At 44.3% G+C, this 10,785-nt stretch overlaps 1 long non-coding RNA gene across 1 annotated transcript in view; it reads left to right on the top strand.

Moving 5' to 3' along the window:
- Window positions 1-9,845, top strand: part of LOC146195487 (uncharacterized) — a 10,606-nt gene extending 761 nt beyond the window's left edge. Inside the window, exons 2-3 of the long non-coding RNA XR_014705579.1 lie at window positions 388-453; window positions 9,804-9,845. This is a non-coding gene — a long non-coding RNA (uncharacterized LOC146195487). The remainder of the gene's footprint in view (window positions 1-387; window positions 454-9,803) is intronic.
- The last annotated feature ends 940 nt before the right edge of the window (window positions 9,846-10,785 follow it).

Below are 10,785 nucleotides of genomic sequence, written 5' to 3'. Positions count from 1 at the left end.
CGTGCATATATGTATGTATGTGTGCGTGTGTGCATGTATGTATGTATGTGTGCGTGTGTGTGCATATTTGTATATATGTGTGCGTGTGCAGCTACATTTTTCACAAGCAAGATACTACCTCTCAGAAGGTAAAGATGAGCCACGAGCTCCTTTCTCTGTCTTCTGCTGAGAAATTCCCGTTCGTTCATGACTCGTGACTGTCGCTTGGCCAGACCACTAGCGTCACTAACGGCGACTCGGCTAAACTGCCGTGCAGGTTCATAGAAGCTGCGCTTTAAAAGAGGATCCACTATTTCATTCTGATTCCTTGAGTGGCTCAGGGCTCTACTAGACTGTTTGCTACTTTTACCACGTGTAGTGCAGATGCTGCAGTGTTATTGTTTTCAGTTTCTGAGAAGTATTTGTGATTCACTGGATATATGCGAACAACTTACACACGCCAAGGACGTACAGGTAAGGCACATCTATATTCTTACCTTGCTCACTGAGTGCCACCGTGACTTTGCTGCTCGTTCAATATCATGAGCCAAAATTTACCGCCCGACTTACATCAAAACCGAGCTATTTGTTCGTATTTGAATATTTAACTTATTGCTTATATATTTCTATTATCGCTGCTTTTCTAGGAAAGACTGTCCCTTGTAAATATCTCTCTACGAACATTCCCGGACCTATTGCGAGAAAAGAGCAATACGAGGAAACAACAATTTTATTTGTATAAAAGAACCACTAATTGGGTGGTGAGCTGATATAAAGTGTGTAAGAACGATAACGGTACACGAAACTTAAGCTCCGCCCCTTCTGACGCTAAACTTATCTTTCACAAAACACTCCTCAATCCACAAGTAGGATATAAATGGTCAGTTTGGTACTTAGGTACTAACGAATTAAAAAAAAAAGATTTATATGATTCAAAGAAACACGGCTAGGTTCATAATTTCGAATTATAATCGCACTTGCAACATATCTACAAATCTTAACCGAGAACTTTTACCACTTGCATCCCGGCTAAGCTCGCACGTCTTTGTCCATTCCCCCCCCCCCCTTATTTGTTTCTACCACAACACTTTAAATGATTTTCTGCTTATTCCACCTTCATATGCGTCTTCACGCTTAGATTACGTTCACATAGTTGGCACAAATACATGTGATACGAAAACATTATAGGATTATTTCATCCCGCTGAAATCAGATTAGTAGAATCGCATTCTTTCCTTTCTTGCAATGATTATTCCAGTTCAATTATTTGAGTCTGCGCTGCTCAACATGTGCTGTCGTAACAATTTTTATAACTAGATATTTTCAACTATTGACTGTGTCTTCAATTTAATTACCTGCTTTCATTGAAATCTTTAATGCTGGAATGTGTCTGCGCAATGTAGCTGTACAAACGTTTTTTAATCTCCTCAGTGTAACCGTAGGCTATGCACACTTATATATATTATAAACTGTTTTATCCCTCTAATACGAACGAGCGCATGTTTCTAATGTTTATCTTTGCTATGCTTACTACTTACTATATTTGCATTTCACTCATTTTCCTCAATGCCCCGCCGGGGTGGCGCAGTGGTTAGGGCGATCGAGTGCTGTGCCCAAGGACGCGGGTTTGAGTCCTGGCCTCGGCGGCCGCTTTTCGATGGAGGCGAAAAGCTAAGCTGTGTGCTGTGCGATATCAGTGCACGTTAAAGAACTCCAGGTGGTCAAAATTTCCGGAGTCCTCCGCTACGGCGTCTCTCATAGCCTGAGTCGCTTTAGGACGTTAAACCCCGAAACCAAACCAAACCATTTCCTCAGTAATGTTTGTTGCCTGAGGACATACAATAATAAATAAATAAATAGCAACCAATGTAGGTGATGAAGTTGACGTGATGTTCCCAAACCAGATATTTGGGCGAGTTTTTATTAATACTTCACCAACAAGGCTATTCGGCATGTTCAAAAAGAAAGAAGAGCTAACGAAGAAGCTCAAAAAGCAAAAGTGGAACCGCAATCTCAGGAGAGAGATAGCCAGACACAGCGTCGAAATAGAAAAATACGCCCGGAAACTCGAGTCGCAACGTTGGGATAACAAATGCGACGAGATCGAGGGCACCATGAATGGGGCCAAGACGTGGCAACTGCTCAGGTTCCTGATAGACCCGACTAAGTCCAAAACGGTCGCCAATATAGAACAGGTCAAGGCGAGGTATAACTTTAAGGGTACGGACAAACAGCTCATTGACAAGCTCAAGTCCATGTACGTAGCTCCCCCCGCCACAGCGCATTACAGAGATTACAACGGACCGGCGAACAGCGAGCTTGACGCGTCCATAACAGTGGCAGAAGTCAGAGCGGAGCTGCACGGCCTAAAAAGACGCTCGGCCCCCGGGCCGGACCTCGTTAATAACAAGATGCTCGCAAATCTGGACGACGAATCGATCAATGCCCTAACCAAATATTTAAATCAGGTGTGGGAGAGTGGTCAAGTACCCCAAGAGTGGAAGAGGGCTAAGATCACCCTAATCCACAAGCAGGGAAAACCACCGGGCTTGGAGAATCTCCGCCCAATATCACTAACATCCTGCGTAGGCAAACTACTTGAGAAAGTTATTCAGAGGAGGCTAACCAAATACACCGAAGAGAATGATGCGTGGCCGGCTGAATTGGTCGGATTCAGGCCCGGCCTTTGTACGCAAGATACCATGCTCAGACTACATAACGATGTTGTCAGAGACTTCAGGAAAAAAAATACGAAAGCTATTCTAGGCTTAGACCTTAAGAAAGCCTTTGACAACGTCAGTCACGACGCCATTCTCGACGGGTTCGCTGAGCTTAGAGTAGGCGAAAGAACCTACAACTATATTAGATCATTCCTGCGAGACAGGACGGCGATCATCAGCTTTCAGGGCTTATGTTCGGAGGAGTTCCCGCTGGGTAACAGAGGCACTCCGCAGGGGGCTGTGCTCTCACCTTTCCTTTTTAACATCGTAATGAGGAAGCTCCCCAGTAAGCTTGGCCATCTCGATGACTTAAAACTAAGCATCTACGCGGACGATGTGACCGTCTGGATGTGCGAAGGGAATGACTCGTACATCACATCCAGGCTCCAAGAGGCAGCAAATATAATCAGCTATCACGCAGAGGACGTAGGTCTATGCTGTTCGCCAGAAAAATCGGAGCTCCTGGTAATGACCAGCAGTAGTGGGAAGATAACTCCAGGTATCAAAATTAAAGTCAACGGAAACGAAGTCCGGAAAGTAGATGAAATTAGAATATTAGGTATGATTATCAACCGCAGGGGTAGTAACAAAAGCCTGATTAAGAAATTAAAAGATCAGGCTGAGCTCGTAGTCAGAGTATTTAAGAAGACGTCCAACAGAAGGAGTGGTCTCACGGAGGCTAGTAGACTCAGACTCCTACAAGCTTTTGTCACGAGCAGAATGTGCTACGCGACTCCATTCCTAAATGTCAACAAGAGCGAAGAACACAAATTAAACACCATAATTAGGAGATGCACGAAGTGCGCTCTAGGACTCCCCATAACTACTTCTAACGACATTCTAGAGAAAATGGGGTTGCATAATGAGTGGAAAGAGCTGGCTGCGGCGGTCAGGCTGTCCCAGAGAGAGCGACTCGCAGGAACGGCGGCGGGTAGGCAAATCCTCGATTGGGTAAACCTACTAGCGCCCGGGGAAGGCGAAAGTGTCAGAGAAAGCATGGATCGAAAAATCAGAAAGCATCTATACGTCTCGCCCATACCGAAGAACATGCACCCCGTACACGACGAGGGGAGGAGAAAATGCAGAGCTAAGCACCTCGCTAACAAATTGGACAAACTCCCGCCGGGATCGGTCACCTACACCGATGCAGCGATCGGGAAAGAAGGCGACGTAACCTCGGTCGCCCTATTGGACACTGGGATCGCCATAGGAATAGAAAGAAATCGAGATCTACCGCCGGTAGAGGCGGAGGAGATTGCAATAGCCATTGCCATTACACGACCAGGCGTGAAACACGTCACCAGTGATAGCAAAGCGGCGGTTAGAAATTTTAGCAAGGGTAGAGTCAGCAATCGTGCTGCAAAACTTCTGAACGAGTCGTCTCTCGCCGAAAGCGTGACCATAATCTGGACCCCAGCACACGCCGGTCTTGCCGGCAACGAGGCTGCCCACATGCTCGCCCGCTCCTCGCTACCTCGGGGTGCTGCGGACGCCTCCACAACATCTAAAACCAAGGAATGTATAGGTACCGTTAGGGATGTAACCGACAACTTGAAGAAAGACCGGAGGATATATCCGCCACCGGTTAGATCCCTGAGTAAAAAGGAATCGTACGACTGGAGAAGACTCCAAGCTCGAAATTTCTTTTCGCCCCTGTGGAGGAGTTGGACGGGTGCCAGAGGGCGGAAGAGGGACGGTGCAGAAACCGAAATTTGTAAATTTTGCGGCCACGTGGCAACATTAGATCATATAATTTGGAGATGCGTTCGTGCCCCAGGGCGCAACGCGATTAAAACTAGCGATGAATGGGAGACCACGCTAAGAAGCTCCGACGAAAAAACACAGCGATTCGCCGTCCGCCTGGCGGCCGAGGCTGAAGACCCCTTCTCCTAGACGAGGCCGGGTGTCCTCTGGCCGCGGTGTGACAGACTGCCTCCCCGGACGCCTGCGTGCGGACTCGTAGGTGGATGCTGCACCATATTCGGCGGAAATAAATGTTCTTCCTCCTCCTCCTCACCAACAAGAGCGCGGACAAACAAGGACACAGATACACATATGGACACAAGAGTAAGCGCCTGTTTTGTCTATATATGTCTCTCTAGGTCCGTTTTTTTCGCTTTTGTTAGTGATGCTCCCAGCTGTAGTTTGAAGGGATATAATAATTCCGAAGTAATTGTATAACGGGACAAATCAAGTAGCAGTATTGTTAAGGTGATACAGAGGTTAGTTGCTTGTCGTCCGAGATAAGCTATGCATTTACATTTATTAAGGTTAACCTTCATTAAACAAATTTCGCACCTATACGAGATATGGTGCCAGTTTCTAGAGCATGTCGGATGTTATTACACGGAATATTACGCTGTCGTCACTAAATAAATGAGGTAATGTATGTAGGTAGGTAATTAATAAATATAAAATTGTAAAGGGCCACACCTCTCTGCCCAGCATTCCAAAGTCTCAGGACACCTTTGACGCTGTATTCAGGCAGCTGGACACGGATACTATGAACCTAGGAACATTTGCATCAGTTTCCTCGCAACTTGTGCTCCCATTCTACCGTGATGTAGTCAAGGTTTTCCGAGCCTTGTATGATCTCTGGTCTGATTTGATTTTGGTGCCTGGTAAAAAGAAAGCGGCTGTCGATGCCCAATACTTACGAGTTTAATTTAACCGTGTAAAAATCAGCAGAAACCTGCCTCGGCTTTAAATAGTTATTATAACGTTTCTTCCACTTTTGTACGAAGCGTAATACCACATAATTGTATAAAGCTGGGAACTTTGTATTAGAACCTATAGACGCAAATAATGAATTTCCTGGAAAACAGGCGTATAAATGCACATATCAATTCGGAGTTATTCATGCAGAACACGAGAAAGCTGCAGCATGATACAAAATATGGTTTCCAGTGTTTCTGGTCTGTGGTTACCTGATAGCTTCGAGGTGCAGGCGTAAAACGTCTTAATTTATATTGGCTTCGAATGCGAAGCTCGTGCAAGCTGTTAAAACACTCTAAAGACTAAGTTAGTCAAAACATGGAACGAAAGGAAGTAAAAGACACTCACCGCGCTTAGCCGAAGCTATTGCCATGATAGTTACGACTCATGTATCGAGTTGTCTGTCATGTTGCGCCTTTTTTTCTTCACTTTTACGGGTCTACAGCTGCCCCTCGCGGAATAAAGTTATGATTTCGGCGGTTACCAGTATTTCTCATTTCGCCCCATATTTTTCAATTGTTTACCTTTCTAAAAATGCTAGATTGTTCTCCAACTGACTGAAGCTCTGCTTCATAACTAAATTTGAGGGGCTAGATTTGGTAATGTTTTTATTGAATGGCCGTAGCCTTGGCGCGCAACTGCTTCTCCGCTATTCTTGATTGTCAAACTTGCCTTTGGGGCCTTGTCTTTAAGGATGCTTGTTTTATTCATGGTAAGCGCGTTCTTTTGACGCAGTGATTTATTTAATTTATTTTAAGCGTTAAAATGCACCTCGTTCATTCAAGTTACGTGTTAAAAAGTAGACAAAACCTGCTAAGCTTGAACATGAAGCAGAATGCGCATTCAGCTATCTTTATATTTCTCCATCCTTGTGGAGAGCTTACACTGTATTAAATGTAGTGGAGGAGTGAAAGACTAAATTTTTTCGGTTATGCCAATGAGCGGGAGGCTAGAGCAGCGCCAACCTCCTGAAAGAATTTGCTTCAATTGTAGCAGCGAAAACGCGGTTGAAATTCTTCAGGTGACCGAATAATTTCGTTGTTCAGCGACACAGAACTCAAAAACTGCACGCGGAAGTGAACGTTTGCTTCCTTTTGTCCTGTATTATGGAAGCCCTAAACGCGGCAGGAAAATATGCCTTCAAAAAGTGCGGTGCAATTTAGGCCAACACGAAATCCCTTTTACCGAAGAGCAAAATGTCATTTTCCTCATGAGAGGCGTCAAAAAGCCCCTTTTTGCCGGGTTAGTACGGCTTGCGTCCAAACCCATTTTGGTGTGCCTTCATTGAAGTGTTCATTTTCGTTACTTTAGATGCCCGAATGCTACAGCGCTACAAGTTTCCACTAGTTTTTGGCATGTTTTGTGGATGCCCCTACATTTAGCAACGAAAAATTTGTTGGACAAATGGACTGAAATATAACGCAAAGATCTCTACTTAATACATTCGTCGCTTGACCAACATTACTTTCCGGGTATACCATACGTCGTCCGCAACGAGGTGCTACCAGCGGTAGGAGTCTATCAAACGACGCTGGAAACAGCGATACTCGCGGCATGATTTGCGTTACAGAACGTAAACGACAGGGCCTCTGTTATCTCGCCCAATCAGTTTTCCGTGACACCGCTATGACCCCTACTACAAAACAACGTCCCACACCAAGGAAATTGGACGTCCGTAGAACTTCAACTCAGCACCCCCCACCCTGATTTTCTTATAGCAAAAGCGCTCACATCACCCACTGCTATATACCGCAATATAGATTTTTTTTCGTTCCTGCTTTCGTCTGTCTTTGATTTTGAAGTGATGCTATGTTCTTGCGATGTTCGTCCCCATTGTAATTACGCTTGAAGCTGGGGGTTAATCATATAAATGAAAGCGAACCTGAAATGCTTTCAACGACGTCTAGCGCCACACCTCAGACGCCAACTATGCGAAGTCAGAATGCACTTTCATCAATTTGAGCAAACACCGATAAGCTCACCCAGGTCGGCTTCACAGACTTTGGTGCAGTTTTCTCAGTGTGCAGCAGCTACAACGCGGGTGCCCGCAGCCTCCTTAGATATCACTGTTATTTGGATAAAGGGTTCATAACCGAAAAGCGATGGTCCTTCCGCTACCATGACTCCATATACTTTTCTGAACGATATGACGACCAGCCCAGGCCAACTGTATCTGTGACCGTCAATATTATCAAGCAACATATCCCGCCCATGACTTGACAGCCGAAAACAACATGACCATACAGCGAGAGCGATATGTAACGATAGAGCAAGCATGCCTATCGATCGACACAACATTAATTCTTCAGTAGACATGAAATGAGTATGCTCAAACATGACTGCTCCTCTGAACGACCAGTAGAAGATGCTGCAGATGACCTTGGGCGGGTGGGAGGTATGTTCACCTGGAGTCTTACTTCTTAGCCATTTAGGATTATACCCTCCGAAAGCAAATAGACACACGTACTCTGGCACTTATTCGCCCCACAGGAGTGCTACTGTGACGTTATCGTAGGACGGATGTCTAGACAAAACACAGAGCGGCCATCGAACTCAAGTGGAAGTTAACCACAATCTCAGTGCGTGAGGCGCCCTACACCGGACTTCGAAACTAAAGAATCGCGGAGGGTCAAGTTAGATGTCATCAGAATCCGTTCACATGCTAGCGCTGTGGTTATGTAATAGCTGGTATGGCTGAAAACGTTCATTGTTTCGTTCAACGCAAGAAGCTCCAATGGGGTCTGCAACTGAAAAGGCTTTGTGCTGATAGCACGCCTTAATAAGATCCAATGACACTTCCACCACCTCATTTAAAAAAATGCCTGCGGTAAACTAACACTCGGCCTCTTAATCAGGAATCAAAAATTCTACTGATGGAAACCCTGGAAACTACACTCACCATGAATTCAGCCCATCGGCAGAAAAAAAAAACGTATCCTACTGGAAAACATTTTCAAAGTTACGATTGTTTTTTTTTTTTTGCGTCGTACGATTGTTTTACGCTCTGTATTCGAGGCAGAAGCTCCCCACTTTCTGCTGTATAATAGGTGAGGCAGTTGTGACAATCAGCCTTTGAGTGTATGCTTGGTTCAGCCTTGATCTAATTTCAAAGCCCTTTAGTGGCAGCCGGACAAAACATTGTTTTACCTGTCACCCCAGTAGAGGCTTCGCGCTAAACTAAAATTTATGTGAAATCTTGTGTACCTGTAAAACGCAGCAGGAAATAATATTTTCTTCGACATTTGGGAGCGTGACAGATTAACATGGTTATGTGGCAATGAAAATAATCATTATTTCTTACCCATCTTTCTCTAATCTTCAATCACTCATTATAAACATTATTTGTAATAACCAATCGCAGCGAGTCATATATGACGACAAGAACATTAGACGGATTACTATATGAATGTTCACGTTTTGTTGTTACTGGAATAGAAAATAAAACTCAGTATTACAAAATATGAGTAAAAATGCACTTGAAGTTTTTTATGAACCCGTTTGAACCGGTTCGGACAAGGTCGAACCGGTTCGAACCGGAACGGAATGCGTCTCGGGAGCCGAAAACAAACCCGAACCCGAAACGTACCGAAAAGATTCCGGTTCGAAACCCTGCTTACGAGGAGATAATGGAGCAAAAGAATATCTAGTTTTACAGCACGAACTGCCAGCATCCAATATTATGCTTCCAAGTTGCACATGAGGTGGAATTTGATAGATTACCGCTTCTACGACCAATGCGTTCATCACTCTTAAGGGTTCCGAATTTCTTGAGATGCCCTATCATGAATGCATGCTGTAGGCATTAAACTGAGGCTGGGCGAATGTGGCAATCATTCGTTACCTAAACTGCCGCCCAGCTGACCTTTTGCCACCGGTACTAAGAAGTGTCCAGTTCCTTACAGTACCTGTTGTCCCAGTGGGCTATTCATTGTACAGGTCTATCTGGGCGTCAGTTAAAAAGACCTTGTAGGCAATGTCGCCACCACGTGACAATGCGACAAAAGGCATTCCAGCCCACGGCCTTCCCCTTGCATTTGCAGTAGGAAATAGAACGAGGACTTTCAGCGTCCGCTGTATAAAGTTATTCTATGAAAAGAGCCACCGACCCCAAGACACGTACTCTTTTCAACCTTTGTGAACTGATGTTGTCTCCTACTTGACAAAATACTTGTAGACGTATCTACCGTTAAGACCATCTAGCGTGTACATGCATCTCCGACGCGCTTTAAGTTGCAATTTAGAAGGCTCAGTTGACCAAAAATGACCGAAATATCTTATATAACAACTCATGTTCAACACCGTTGCTTTTAGAAGTGTAGAGCCCAATTTATGAGCACCAATGTGTGATCTGAGAGCGCTTTATCAACTAAGCCTTTTTGTTTACGTCAGACGAACATCCCCTGCATACAGCACTGGTTGTGGGCACGATGGGTAAGTGTCCAGATCTCCAAACATCCTAATTACATGTTTTATTGGAGAGCAGCTTTCTAGATGTTTTACGCGTAGCACTCCATTATCACCGGATCATCCAGAACTTTTACATACAATGCGAATCGAAGTAAGAACACGGTTCTCGTTGCTGTGATTGACATTTTAGCTTCAAAGAATTATCATAGAGGTAAAATGCACAAGCAAAAAGCGGTGAACATAATAAAGAAACCAATTTTAGGGGTGTTAAGCTCGTTCGTACTATTCTAAATGGGATTGCCATATAGAGCCATGTGAAATTTAACAGTTATCTATGTTGTATAACGACTGCACTCTGCCTCAAGCACCCACCTCCAGAATACAATAGAGTATTGACTTTCTTAAATTTCGAACCTCACAGTATGTTCACGTGAAGCCTAGCAGCAACCTGAAACATTTGGAAAATATCCCTAGCTCACTACAGACTCAACAAGACATTCCAACAGAACATGTGGTGCAGCTTAGGTTTCCCAGTGGCAAGTTCTAATGCCTTAGAAAAGTAAGGGCAACTTCAATCAGAAAGACCAGTTCAGCAATCGGTAAGCCTGCGTAGCATCCGTTTACCCAAAGGTAAAAATTAAGTCACCAATGACGGAATGCAGAAAGTGTATTTGCAAATAATACGCGATGTATATATATTATACGCGAAAATGTGCCACCTTCAGGACACAAAGCATTACATCAAGGTTTTAATCAAATAAGAGAGGGCAAGTAGTCATAAACAAGGTGTAATAACGTATAGCTTTACCTTGTGCTATGCACACCAAAATGTAAAATAGTTTTCATTTCAGGATTTAACAATCTGGACAGACATCGGACCTCGGTGGCACGCCAATTTGAAAAATAATGCTCATTAAAGGTTATAGTCATCATCATCATCGGTATACTATTCGCACTGCAGGGC

Source organism: Amblyomma maculatum, chromosome 3 (assembly GCF_055883805.1).
Source record: "Amblyomma maculatum isolate TAMU_Amacu chromosome 3, ASM5588380v1, whole genome shotgun sequence".
NCBI lineage: Eukaryota > Metazoa > Arthropoda > Arachnida > Ixodida > Ixodidae > Amblyomma > Amblyomma maculatum.
Note: the sequence above shows the minus strand (reverse complement) of the source record. Positions and strands in the feature narration are given on the sequence as shown.